This window comes from Chiloscyllium punctatum, chromosome 16 (genome assembly GCF_047496795.1).
Source record: "Chiloscyllium punctatum isolate Juve2018m chromosome 16, sChiPun1.3, whole genome shotgun sequence".
In the NCBI taxonomy this organism is placed as follows: domain Eukaryota; kingdom Metazoa; phylum Chordata; class Chondrichthyes; order Orectolobiformes; family Hemiscylliidae; genus Chiloscyllium; species Chiloscyllium punctatum.
Genome location: NC_092754.1, coordinates 55564470 through 55579704, shown reverse-complemented (window position 1 = coordinate 55579704; position 15235 = coordinate 55564470).

The window sequence follows — 15235 nt, the reverse complement described above, 5'->3', positions numbered from 1 at the left end:
TCCCGCAAATTCCTTGCAGACAAACAACGTTAGGAGGGCACCCAACACATCAAGCAAAAATGTCTCGGAACGGACAGCCTTTGACGACTCGGATCGATGAGAGAATATAAACCGAAAGCCACATTTAGACAACAACTCATCAGAGCAATGGACCCAATAGCCATCATGTACAATACAAATATGGTCAAATAATGTTGCACGTAGTGAGAGCAGGGAATATTATACAGGACAGACAATTCACGACACGCATTCATGAAGATCTACTTGACACTAAACACCACTGCGAGGTGTTCTCATAAGGTTGACTCATTACACTGAGTGTTGCTGATTCTGCGGCTGGAAGCTTGGATTGTATGACAGTCTGCAGCAATGGAGATGGTGTTGCTGGAAAAGTACAGCAGGTCAGGCAGCATCCAAGAAGCAGGAGAACGGACGTTTCTGGCATGAGCAAGTCATCAGACACATGCCCAAAACATCGATTCTCCTGCTCCTCAGATATTACCTGACCTGCTGTGTTTTCCAGCACCGCACTCTGGACTCTGATGTCCAGTATCTAAAGTCCTCATTTTCTCCTCCGTTTGCAGCAGTTGCTGATTCCTTGAGTGAGGGATCAATTGATATAACCAATGTAAACTTCGATTGATGATTGAGAAATATAACCAAGTCCGTCGCTCAAAAGCGTGTTTCTGTTGTTTCTCAGGTGCCGTTCCTGGCACGGCCTCTGGCACTGTAATTATTTTGAGTTTCCTGGCTGTTGAATGTGTGCTTTTGTGATCACACAGTTGCCAGTACTCTGGGGAGCGGCTGCAGTTAGCTGCCTTCACAGCCTAGATGCAATTGATGCGCTTTGGTTCGTTCTTGATTTGTGCAACAGTAGCACAGTGATGAATCAATTGATGTTGCAAGAAGGCAGACAGGCGTGGAAAATGTCGAGGTTCTGGTGATATTTGCACAGTGTTTAGAGATTACCTAGATTCAGGAGAAAAGAATGTTGAATTCTTACGAGTCGTGTTGAAGAACTGTCTGGGAAACAAGTCACCAGCGGTGTGGTTTACAAGCGCACTCACAGTAACCACAATGCGAAATAAAACATACAAAAAAATGAGGAGCACAGACGAAGGATGACAGTAAACATGGGCGACCTGACTTTCACTCCCCAGCTCCCCCAATTCCCACTTCCAGCTCCATTAGAAACAAATTTTAGAGAGCCATAAGCATCAAAGTTGTCCATTGGAACGACTCAATTCATTCCTTTGTTTTCGATTAGGCTATTTGTTTCAGGGTTTTTTACTTTCCTTGGAAACCATGTCTTTCATTGTGAGCATTCGGAAAGGAAGCCATCCTTTTTGTCAGGGAAAGAAGATGGTACTAAACATGCTTGTGTCAGGCATGAAATTCTTCTGTCCCACACGTTTCTTCTACTTTCTCTCGGTTTTAATCGTGTTCTTTCTTTTGACTTCTCTGACCAAAGTGCATGACCTCATAATGCCGACATGAAACTGTATCTGACAAGTTATTCCCCATTCATTCAACCTATCTATATGCCTTTGCGAAATGCCACGTTTTCAACATAATATGCGCTCCCACGAGTGTGAATTGTCAGCACATTTGTGCACATTTCACTCTACCACTTGCTCCATTCTATTAATAGAGAGATAATTGAAGGCTTAAATATACTGAGTCTTGCCAGACATCTGCTGTAAATACTTCTACATGCTTGCTACCCTCTGAACGTGAGAACATCCTCCTCATCTGTGTCTTTGTGGGTAACACCTTCCCCTGAGATTAGAACCTCCGTTCCTGCACTATTCTGGATATAAACCAGAGAGGAACAAAGGCTTAAAGTAAATCATAATCTCACCTGCGTCTCCACGGCCAGTTCTGAGTGGTCTTTTTTGACCTCTGGTTGAACATACTGCCCTGATTAGCACTTTAGTTTTGACAATGACACATCTACTTCAAAGTTACTTCAGTGTCTGTGACTGAAGTGGTGCTGAAAGGCGCTGTAAAAATACAAGAACATCTTTGTTACTCGACCATTGCCGTATTGTTAATCTCTCTGCTCATGGAAATGGATCTTTCCCATCCACTCTATCTCTCATCAATACAGAACATGTTTCCCTCACTGTTGATTTTAAATGATTTCCTTTTGGATGAGTTATCCCTGCAACTCCAGAAAACCTGTCTCAACAACTCGACATTTTCTCAGGTCTGCTCAATTGTTGACATGCAGGAAACTTGTGTTCTGAACGAGAAACGGATCTGACTCAAAACGTTTGCTCTGTTCCTCTATCCACATATAATAACAAACACATGGTGTATATGTAGGTTTCACTGAGTTTATTTGATACAAGTTTTGTTTTCCCTTAAACGTCTTCACTCCTCGTCCTTTGGTCAGTTGCCCTGGTCAGGGGAAGCAGTTCCCTCTGACCATCAACGGCCTATCCACACCACTTCCGCCCACATCATTGTAAACATTCCCAAGAAATCTCCCATTAAACTTCTTTGCTCCAAACAAAACATTCCCAGAGTCGGGAGTCTCTCCACAAAGTGAGATTCATTTATCTCTGGACATAGTGCAAAGAAGAGGGTTGTGAAGAGATTCTTGATAAATTTTGCCAATTGGCAGGTGGCGAAACTGTCAAGAAGAAAAGCAGAAATCCTAGTCTCGAGATTTGTTAATCTTTATATATTCCTTGGGAAGCGGATCCAGAGGCGAATGAACAATGAACTGTTCGACTGTACAGAGACAGTTTAGACATCTTTCCGTGCTTACGGAGGCCAGTGCTTTCACGCTGATGCTCTCCGGACTTGAACTGATCTGTGACATTGAAAAGATTCTCGTTCCTGCACGTCAGGATGTCAAATCTCATTTCAGCTCTGGGACAATGAGAAAACACGGTCACAGACAAGACACTGAAAGGCTGGAAGAGTCACGGTCCCGGTTGGAGGAGAACTGGTTCCTGGAGTCATGTTTATGTCTTCAGAGGGTGGGAGCAGAATATTCCCATGTCTTCAGAATGATTTTCCAAAGATTTATTTTCAAAAGTTAAAGCTAATTAAGGAGTATTTTCCATGGGGGACGAGCAGACTAAAGCTTGCATTCGGAGATCATTGACGCCGTTGGCTCATCAGTCTATGTGGCGATGTTAGTCAGTGCTTTCGGCTCTTCACGAACAGGTGCTGTTCTCCTACGACCCAGGAAGGGAGCGACAATCACACCATCCTTTTTTCTTCAGCTGCACAGTTCCCGGGTTTTACCGTGGTCAGGAATATGTTCGTCATGAGGCACGAAGGGAGTAGGTCCCGGTTTTAGGAGAGCTGGTTCCTGGTGACATGACTGTGTCGGCAAGGCGTGGGATCAGACTGTTCCCATTTTCCACAACGAATGCCCCAGGATTCATTTTAGAAACGTCAATCCAATCGAGGGCAATTGTCATTCTCTGAAGGTCAGGCGAATTCTTGAATTCGCTAACAGTCTTCTCTATGAGATCCTGCAAGGGGCTTGCGACAAGAAACTCCCCAGTCTCTGTGGAGCAATTAATTCTCTCGTTCGGCTGTTAACCGATAGGGTGTTGCCACACATGGAGCGGTCGCTGTTTCTATCCATCCGAATCCTTTAGTAGGTTCTGGAATATGCTCCCAATTGGAAAACCTATCCAGTGAGGAACGACAAATCTGCTTCTTTATTGTTTAATGGCTAGGAAAGTGCTGTGGATGCTGGGAATCTCTGACAAAAACAAAAACTGGTCAAGGAACTCGGCAGGAATGGAAGACCCTGTGAGAAAAACAGAGTTCTGAGAAACTCCTGAAGAAGCTCTGAATCGTTGTCTCTGTTTCTCTATCTCCAGATGCTGCTAGACATGCTTAGTTTACCTTGCAATCTCTGTCTTTGCTTCTAAACGAATGATAATTTGAAATATCGAGATTGATGACACAGACCAAACATATCTTGATATTTTACCCTGTCGAAGCTGTGGTGGTTCAATTCAAACAAACCTAACAATGATTGCCTGTTCCTCAGCTCCACAGGAAGGGAGAACTTGAAACCAGTTTAGTAGCGTACTTCTGCAGGTGTGGCCAAGTGATTGAGGTGATGGGCGTTAAATCCACTGTGAGTTCCTCATGCAGTTAAGCATTTTGCTGACTGTAATTGAGAGTCGAGAGTGAACTAGAAGTGTGTTTGTTCTCTGCTTTTTTGTTTGAAATTCAAATCGCAGGATGAAGTAAAATGCATATAACCCAGATAAGGAAGCTTGGGAAACTGCAACCAACCGCCTGTCATGATTGAAAAGGCAGAAACCTCCAAAGCATGAAAGACCCATATAGTCGAACACTTACAGTGCTGAATTCGTTTGAGCTTTTGAGCAAAGTGCTGCCAAATGAGGTAAGAACAGTTCAGGGGATTGTATTGGAATGTGCAGACTTAGTGGGCCAAAGGGCATTTTCTGTGCTCGACGCATCCATGGCCAGCTGAGAAAAACTCAGTTTGTGAAGGAAAAGGACATTGTTTGCAAAATGCCCCTCGGCGAGGAAGGGGTCGAAGCTACTTTCTGTCAGTCACGGTATTCATTGGAAGATTTTAATTGGTAATAACTGGTACGGTGCCCATTGGTGGAATCAGTCTATACGATAATCAGGACATGTACCCGTGGTGCCTTATTGCCCTGCCGTGAGCAAGCCCTCGCAGCTTACATTCCCTGATTCTGCTTTTGAAATAAAGATCATTTTCTCAATGTGTCTGCATTTGTATCAAAGAACTCATTGATCTCGGGACTAGACATGAAGAGGAATCTGGAGGTGTGACAGGGACAGAAACAGAACGAGAAGAGACGAGACGTGAAAGTGTCTAGAGTTTGCCGTGTGTCAGTAGTATTAGTGAGGAATGTTTGCTGGGCGCTATCCTGTCAGAGTCCAGGAGCAAGATGCCTTGATTTGGTGGGATTTGTGTTACTGTAAGTTGCACATGCGAAGCGGGTGGGACTATTTCAGCTCAGTATCCTCTTCATATCGCAGCTCACAGCAACGGTTCACATGTTTTCGAGAAATGGCTTGTATTCCACTTAAAACCGCCTTTCACCAGAGAAACTTGCAGATGGAAAGCGCATGGATTGAGTATAATGATGAGGACTTTGTCACTGTCGGGGAATGTGCCGGTGTGTCTGCCTCTGTGTTTGAACATGAGAATACGTTCCTCAAAGGTGTTGCAGCCCAGTGAACCGTCAGTACCATTGTTGTATAATTTAAGCTCACAGAGCGAATCTCATTGACATTTTCCCTGGAAAGTCAGAACACTCAAAGTTATGGGGCAAATACTGCAAACTGGGACGAGAAAAGATGGACGTCTGATAACCTGATCTGTACGATGGACTGATGACCCTTCCCTGTCCCGCCCCAAACCCACTCCCCCCCGCTTTAAAAAAACTAGAGGACAGAGAGAGGAATTGACCTGACGAGAAAATATCTTCACAATCTTCCATCACCTTTTTATTGTTCCTTTTCCGACAAATTTTTGCAAATTACTTACCATGCTTTTTATCTTCTCACCTAAATCATTTATTTAAATTTAAAAAATGAATGTGGGCTAAGCATCGATCCTTGTGGGACACCATCGGTAATAGTCCTCCAGTCTGAAAGCTACTTTCCACGGCTATTCCCAGCTTCCTGCTGTTAATCTAATTTTATATCGAATTGGAAGTCTCACCGAACTCTCTGTGATCTCACTTTTTGAATCAGGCAAACATGTAGAACCTTGAAAAAGGTTTTATTAAAGTTCAAGTGCGCAATATCTACCACTTTGTCCGGATCAATCATATTAGTTATGCCCTCGAAAACTCAGTCATATTTGTGAGATACAACTTCCCTCGCGCAAAAACATTCTGGTTATTCCTATTTATTCCTTGTATCTCCAAATGTATTCAAATTCATTTGTTTATAATTGCATCCAACAACTTACATAAGACCACCGTCAGAAATACAGGTCTATCGTTCCCAGGATTCTCCATGTAACCCTTTCTTAACAAAAGCACAAAATTAGCAACTCCCCATTTTTTCGGCGCCTCACTCATAGTAATAGCTTACACAATTAGTTCTACGAAAGGCCCAACAGTTTCATTCCCTAACTTGCCACAAAGTTCTGGGATACATGAGATCAAATCCCAGAGAAATATCCTTCTTCATATTTTCCACGTCCTCAAGCACTTGCCCTTTACAATGGAAACGACTTTATAAACATCAATATTTAGTTGTAGGGTTCATTTCGTTCTCCACGAAGTGAACATTATATATCTCTCCATCTGCTGAGGTTAAAAACAAAAGTGAGCTCTTTCAATTTAAAGTGGTCCTATTTCGTCTCTAGTTCTTAATGTACTTGTGGAATCTCTTTAGATTATATCCTTAACTTTACATGCTAAGGTGATCTGACATTCCCGCTTGACCTTTATGATGCCCTCTTTAAGAATGCCCATCCCCTCCTTATATCATTCAACAGATTCAATTGAAATCACATGTTTATATGGAAACTGTGACCTTTTTTTAGAAAAGAAGTTCATATGACAAAAGCCTTAATTCTTGCGATCAACCTTGTGCTAATAAAATACCTGCAATGTGGAAACAGGCCATTCCTCCCAGGAAGATTCCATTAATCCTGCAACGGACATCACACACAAACTCACACCTCTACCCAATTCCTGTAACTCTGCATTCCCCATGGCCAAAGATGGCAACCGACACATCTTTCATCTGGGGAGGAAATCCAGGCAGAAATGGAAAGGATGTGGAAACTCCAAACACACCGTCGTCTAAAGTAGAAGTTGCCCATTATTGAGCAGTTTGTCATACTGCACCTCGCCAAAAGCCTTTTGGAAATTCCAGCTGGTCATCTCTACAGGGCCGACTTCATCTTACTTGCTCATTATCTCCTCACAGATGTCTAATATATTTTTTAGAAATTACTTTCCCTTGAGAACCTGTGCTGATGCTTCAAGTACTCGGTAAACCCATCCTTCCAATGACATTTGACAATGAATTTAATACAATGCTGATTTATTTGAATTTTATCCAGAATATCAAAACTTTGCTTACAGATCTGAATATGATGAACAACAAGGTTAAATCGCTGTTGAGCGGGGTCGATGAGTGAGTGAATTCTTTCCCTTAGTGGGATCCCTCTTTTGTCTCAGCAGGATCGTTGAGTGAGCTAACTGTGTTTCTCACATGGAGCAATTAAATGCTTTCTGCCCACTGCAAACTTGGTGGTGCACTGAGAGTTGAGATGAACGCTTGAACCTATTCCTGGAGTAACTACACTTGAAACGTCTCCCACATTGTGAAAATGTCGAAGGGACATCTGTTCTACAGAGACTGTTAAGCACATCTATATATTTGATAGGTCTCTCTTAAATGTGAAGACGTTAATGATAAACTGCCCCCTGGAACTTTTAGAGTGAATAATGTCTTTCCACAGTGTGAACACGTTGATGACACGTTCGTCTCCAGGAACGTGTGCAGCACTTCCTGCAGTCAGGGCATTTAGAAAGACACGTTAATATTGTGAGAAAGGTGATGAGCCATCCGGTCACTCGGACTTTTACAGCAGGTCCCATCGATTTGGAAACGAAGATGTCTCTCCTCCCAGGTGAGCACGTAGATCAGATGGCACGTCTCCAGAATTCTTAAAAGGTCTCTCATTCACGTGAGCATATTTCTCAGAGATGAAGCACACAAGGGGTTTGATAACATTTTCCAAAGTCTGGCGAAATGAAAGGTTTCTAATTAGTATGAGCGTTGTGCTCGACGTTTTAAAGCATTTTCGGCAGTTCAGACTTTGAAATGGTTTCTCCTCATTTTGAACGAGCAGGTGCTGCAGCAGGTCAGAGACAGAGTGAATCCTTTTCCACACTCTTAGCAGGTGAATCGCTTTTTCCTGGAATCTTTGCCTCGATGGGAATTCAGCTCAGACAAGGAAATGAATACGCACATTTTCATAGACTTTCCTTAGTATGACTGCATTTGTGGTTTGTGAGCTCTGATGATGGGTAGAATCATTGTCCTCACACACAATAAGAGAACGATTTCTCTCTCACTGTAACCAGAGGGTTGTTTTTCCCTTTCATGTTCTCTCTCTGATCAAGTTCTACTTGTGATAAAATGTGCGACTTTATCAGATCACGGCGGAGAGATTGGTTTGTAAATCTTCCCCTTCTAATATCCTGCAAAATTGATGTTACCCAAAAATGAGAGGGGGGAAAACAACTTTCACAAGACTCTGGATACTTTCTAAGATGTGGTCTGAGGGTGAGGGATTTTCGACACTTAGAATGGGACCAGAAGTTCGTCAGAATCTTTCATGCACACGGCATCCACCACAGAGAACAAATAGATCTGCAGGTGGATATAAACACGATCACCTCCCTGCTCCTTCCAGGTCAAACGCTGTCCTGCCTTGTCTGCCATGCAGTTCTGTTGGAGCAGACATTTCTTAGAATTGCATCATGGCAAAGCTGAGGCCTCTGTCTTCAGTCCCGAAATCAAAATCCACTGACTCGCTCCTGAGTCGAAAGTGTGCTGCTGGAAAAGCACAGCAGGGCAGGCAGCATTCAAGGAGTAGGAGAATCGATGTTTCGGGCAAGAGCCATCATCAGGAAATAAGCTTATAAACCGAGGGGGTAGAGAGACAAATTGGAGCGGATGGGGCTGGGACAAGGTAGCTGAGAGTGTGATAGGTGGATGGAGGTGGGTGTAGTGGTGATTGTTCGCAGAGCAGTGTGGAACGGATAGGCGGGAAAGAAGATTGATACATAGGAGAGCGATAGAAGCCTATGAAACCTGCATGAACTCGGCGGATTGGGAGGGAGAGTCGAAGTTTTCGGCCACGGGTCAGTGATGTTGTTTGTTAATGTTGTCCGGGGGTGTTTTCTGAAGTGAACTGTTATTAGGTCTCCTGTTTCCGCAATATAGGTTGACTGCGTCAGGAGCAATGGATACATTCAATGACATGTGTGGAAGTGCAGGTAAAACTCTAATGGATGTAGAAGGCTCCTTTGGGGCCTGCGACAGAGTGGAGGTGTGGGTGGAGGTTTTGCAAATCCCGCGTTGGAATGAGAATGAGGCGGGAGGGGAGGGTGGTTTGGTGAGGGGCGTGCACTTGACAAGGGAGTCGTTGAGGGAATGATCTTTATAGAAAGCGGATAGGGATGGGGAGGGAAACACATATTAGCTGGTGGGGTTCATTTTCAAGTGGTGGAAATGTCGGAGAATGACATGATGTCTGCGGAGGTTGCTGGAATTTAAAGTGATGAATAAGGAATCTCTGTCCTTGTTGGAGGGATGGGTTTTGAGAGTGGAGTTGCGGCAAATGGATGAGATGAGCTGGAAAGCATCATTGACCATGTGCAGGGAGAAAATGCCTCGCCACTGACTCCATCTTCTCCCTCGCAACTGTCTGAGTCTGAACGAGTCACGTCATAACCATAGTGTCATCCCTCACCGTGTTTTGTGCTTTCAACCACATATCCCCATCGTCACCATGTCAGCCTACTTACACCTCATTAACATCATTAACTCTTCCACGTCTCCGCTCTTCTGCAGCTCAAACTCTCATCCATTCGTTTGGATTAAACGGTGGTAACACACTTCCATCCGTCCTCTCCAATTCCCCCTCTGCTCTGGCCGAACTCCCTCTGCTTCTATTCAAGGGTGTACTTGCGTTCTGTTCAGTGTTTCATTGTTCCTTACCTGAATGATATTTTCACCACTGCACATTTTCCCAAACGTGCACTGCAGCCTTCGCAGCTTTATCTTTCCACACGGGTTCCCACATGTTGGAAGGGCAGGGATTGCGGGTTATTCATCCAAAGATGTAGTCCTGAGATCTTTCAACAACTCTGCTGCACGTGGGAGTATTATCAACAAGGGCTGTTCACCCATTACCGGGTAGCTAAACACCAACGCTTTTATCATTTCTGCAAATCTCTTGAATGTCTTCGCTCTGTCTGTCACTGTCATGTCCTCCAGCCCCCTCAAGAGCAATTAGTGTTGTTCAATAAATGCCAACCCAGCCAGTGAACACGACACCCAGGATTTTGTTTTAAAACGCACTCTCAGATACCTGCATAGCCTGGAATTCCAATGTCCAGAGTATGTTCGATTTGAACTGTTCCACGTTTGGTGTCTCAACTTCATCAACCAAGGTCATCAATTGTGAAATCGCTTCACGACGGAAATTGCACAATGCTATAGGAAACGAATTAGTCAACAACAGAAGAAGAAAAGCTGTAAACTTTGTTGAATTGAAGGGCAATTAATTGCTATCAATACAACTTCGTGCCTTTCACATAATGGAAACTTCAAAGCTGTTCCTCTGGAGGGAGTTTAAACAAATTTTGATCCCAGTCACATTATGAGATATTGGGAAGCTGACAAAGTGTTATATCAAACAAGTGACCAAAGAAATGGGTTTCAAGTTGTCTTTTAAAACAGAAAACGAAGCTCGCATCACGAACCTCGGACGACGGAACTTGCTGTGCTAGAGTTCATCATTTTCTGTTAGTCAGAAAAACCACTTTCCTTGCCGGTGGCTCCATAGCTCAGAGGTCTTACCAACCATTGGTCGTGTATTCGAATCTCGCTTGGGCCTTGCTGAATTTGTTTACAACTGTTGCAACATTCACAGAAGCATTTTCCGTGCTGCTTGGAATTATTTATGAGGGAACACCGTGAAGTGATTTTCCCCACGGACCAGGCCTCATCTACTAACTTTCGAAATCCCCCTCTGTGTTTCTACTTCGAGGAACATAAGGACGACAAGGACCTGATGCCAAGAATGCTCTCGTTTAGCCGGAAGAACAAAGTGATATAGTCGAAACAGTAAAGTAACGGTGAAATAGTGGGGAAGGAAAACATACAGCGAGGCGGCTGAATCTGCTGGAATCCAAATGAAACAGGTAGGAGGCTGGAAGAGCACGGACAGCCAGGCTACCTCAACAGGTGGAGAATTCAACGATTAGCATGTACCAATTATTCACGACTGTGCCAGTCCTCGAAGGACAGTCGCCTGCCTGTTTACCCCTTTGCTTATGCAAACAGAATCAGGTTTTAAAGCCCAAAGTGAAGAAAGAAGAGGCAAACAGTTGAATTCCTCAATTTCTGAATGTTGGCCTCTCCTCAGGCCTTTGTCATTCTCACAAGATGTGTCTGTATATTTCCCTCTTTCGTTGAAAATGCGGTTCAGTTCACCCGCAACTCATGATCAAATTTAATGGTATCTGACTTCAGTCTCGTACGCTTCTTCATTTGAAACTAAACCTTTGCAGGGAACGTCTCTTTAAGATGAACACTTCAGAAGTCAGGCTGCGGGCTACTGGAAGCTGGAAATGAGAATGGATGGATGATTGACGGACTGGCATTGACATAATGCATTATTCTGCGCTGTAAAAGCTCGGTGTCAGGAATAGTATTTTGGAAGAAACGTCTCATCGCAGGAAAAAAACTATGCTGTTAAGAGAAGATGCAATTGCACCTGCCGTCCTAAATGTCAGCTAGTGGTTACAATTCACCACTATCACCGCTGTCGTTTGGTTTCATTGCCTGGTCAGGGAATCAGGATTATTGTTCCTGATAAGGACAACAACAAAAGCGTAGCATCTTTGACAGGAAACGCATTTTACACGCTTCCGCATGTGCATTGAAATATTGCTGCAGGGCCGCAAGGTGTCTCACTGGTTAGCACTGCTGCCTCACAAAGCCTGAGACATGGCATGAATCCAAATGGGTCGACTGTCAGTAAGGTGCCTTATTCAGGAACAAGTGAAGAGTAATAGGGTAAGGAATTGTTCTGTGGCGGTTAATCCCTGGAGGATCGGTGTGAATTTGTTGCATCAAATTGCCAGTATCTTAACTGTTGGCATTCTTTGATACCTTACTGTGTTGCGTTAGCACATGTTCAGAGAGGGGAGAAAAGTGAAGAAAAACAGTCATTTCCCAGTCAGAGGTTTATCCATTGTGTAACAACCAACCGATTCACCCGTGACTGAACTAGCTCCCATCTTCCCTATACTGGTAATGACAGTATACACCATTCGAGCGGGTTTTCATGTGTTGCATCGGAACATCATTCTTTCTCAAGATGGACTTCCCTGGGATATAAAAGAGATGATAAAAGACATGGATGCCGATGACTGGAATCAAAAGACGTTAGAAAGAATGGACAGCGTCTACGGAGAAACAAAAAAGAATGGAAAGGAAGCCAACGAAGTACTGGGGCATAACGCCATTAGAAAAGACAAGGCGGGTTTCATTGGATGGTGGAACAGATGAATAGATCATGTGGCGTGAAACCAGGTAAAACTGAGTTGCGTCCATATGGAAGTTTCCCTGATTATGTGAATTTGCTGAGAGTAAACAGGAGGGAAAATCCTTGATTCAGATGGATCTATAACTAGACTTTCGAACTTCAAAACCAGCGATGAATGATAAGGAAAAGTTTGGAGCACTTTTTTTAATTCTACAGTAATTGAAATCGAAAATGATTATTTTTCAGGAAAAATGTGTCAGAAGCTGATTCTAAAGTATTTGTAAAAGTGCGTGCAGAAACATAATGAGTTAATTTCACCAAGTCTGGTACATAAAATTTGTGTGCACTTGCATGTATGCGTGTGCACATATATATTTAAAAGTTGCAAAAGGAAGTTGATTGAAATGGCATTTGCTTTAAAAAAAAATGATTTTGTGGAGTGTTCTGTCCTTAGGAAATACCTCAGTTACTTACAACCAGCAGAAATACTCACTGAGCGAATATCCATCTCTCAATAGAGATGCAGAGGTGACGTTTGAAGATGTTGACGTTTCTAATATCGCTGATCCTGTGCTGTGTTAAATTCTGGAAAGGACGTTTGTTTGGTTCATGTTAGTCATTTTGTTGCAACCTCGCACAGGCCATTAAAACAATCCAAAAATTATTAGATTTATCTCCTTGGACCATGTTGTCGGCAAAACTGGAACCGAAATGATAAAGATGTTTGAAGTACTGCTTTAAAGATAATAGGATTCAAACAGGAACACTTTTCGAGTCTTGTCACTGGAAAGTTTGGGGGAGATGGGCGAGCAGCAAATGGTCTCACTCCCTTCTCTGTGATGCAGCCAAATGTCCAAGGCAATAGATGAAAAAAGAAGGTGCATTCCATCGACAGGTCAGTTTCCACTCACTTTGATTGTCGCCATCGTATAAACGGTTAGGTGAGTGGGGAGCGCGGGATTCTGATGGTAAGCTGAGACATTGCGATTATATATATATATATATATATATATATATATATATATATAAGTGTGTGTATGTGGACAATATTAGGAATGGATTGCAGGGCATTTGAAATTTCTTTCTGTAGAATGTGGGAGGTAAGGGTCTTCAATAATGTCCCAGATATCCAAATCTGCGGGAAGTGCACCCAACTCCTTCTCCTTGGCAACTGCGTTTGGGAACTGTAGCTTGATGTCAGATCATTTGGAGTCTGCGTGGAATTGAGCGAAGTTATAGGGAGGCAGTAACACTTCAGCTACAAGAAATAGATCGATAGGATACAGTCGGGAACCGAAACGCTAACAGGCAGACAGTGCAGGCATCTGCTGTGGTCGGGCCCCTCAGTAACATGTATACCATATTTGTTATTTTTGGGTGGGATTACGTTCGAGGGGAAAGCCATTGGGTATAGGTGCTTGGCACAGAGTTTGCCCTTTTTCTCAGAAGCGTGGGGAAGAGAGGAGGAGAGCATTTGTTAATGGGACTCCATATCGATGGGAACAGATTGAGATTCTGTGGATATCGGGCAGACTCATGATTGGTGTGTTGTCTCCCAGCTCCCAGGGTTTGTGATATCTCACATCGTGTTTTCAGGATCCTTAAGGGAGAGGGTGGGCAACCCCAAGTCATTGTCCACATATGCACCAACATCGGTAATAAAAGTGATGTGAATGTATGGCAGAATTTCAGGGATCGAGGGTGACATCTTAAATCTAGAACAAACGGATTTGTTCTCTCTGATTTGTTGCCCATTCTACGTCGTAGTGAGGTGAAGTGTAGGGAAAGAGCATTTGAAAATGTTATTGGAAGAATGGTGCCGGAGGGAGAGTTTCCGATACCTGGATAGTTGGGGCTCATACTGGAGTCGATGAACATTTACAAACAGGATGGTCTTCACCTGAACTAGAAGAGTACCAATACCCTGAGTGGATAATTTGCCAAAGCTCTTCATGAGGGTTTGAACGAGTTCAGCCACGGAGTGGGAAGCTGAATTGTAGCTCCAGTTTGCAGGTGGCTGTGAGTGGTTTGTCATAAATAGCGTTTCAGGTTTACAAGAGTGTACTGGCAAGGATGAAGGTGGCTTGAAGTGTGTTTGCTTCAACGCCAGAAGCATCTGGGATAAGGTAGGTGTCATGGGTTGTTACCTGGGACTTCGATGTTGTGGCCATTTCAGAGACATGAACGGAGGACTGAAGAGAATGGTTGTTCCTGGTACCTCAGTTTCGATTTTTCAGTCAGAACAGGAGGGCCGTTTCAGAGGGGGAGATGTGGCATTATTCGTCAAGGACAGTATTATGGTAGCAAAAAGGATATTGTTGAGGACGCGACTGAATCTGCTGAGGTAGAATGTACTGAGATTAGAATCAGGAATGGAGAGATCACCACAAAAATGTTCTAGATTCATGGAGCAAAACGTTGCAAAGATGATGCTGGATAGGAACAAAAGTGACAGGGTAGTTGTTATGGGGAGCTTTAACTTTCCAAATATTGATTGGAAGTGTTATCAGTTCAGCACCTCGGATCGGTCAGTTTTTGTCCAGTGTGTGCAGGAGGGATTCCTGACGCAGCATGTAGACAGGCCAACAAGACGCTAAGTCACATTGGATTTGCTTATGGGTACTGAACTCAGCCAGCTGTTCTCTTTGGAGCTAAGTGAGCACTTTGTTGATAGTGACCACAATTCGTTCCTGTTTATTTAGTGATGGATAGGCATAGGTATTTATTGCAGAGCATGAGGTATCGCGGGGAGAAAGGCCATTATGATGCGATTAGGCAAGTGTTAAGATGCACCGCGTGTAGAAAGTAACGTCAAGGGTTGTGCACACCTGAAATGTGGAGCTTGTTCAGGGAAAAGCTACTGCATGTCCTTGGTAAGTATGCATGCGTCATGCAGGTAATATGAGTTCGACACAGGGAGCTGGGTTTACTGAAGAAGTTGAA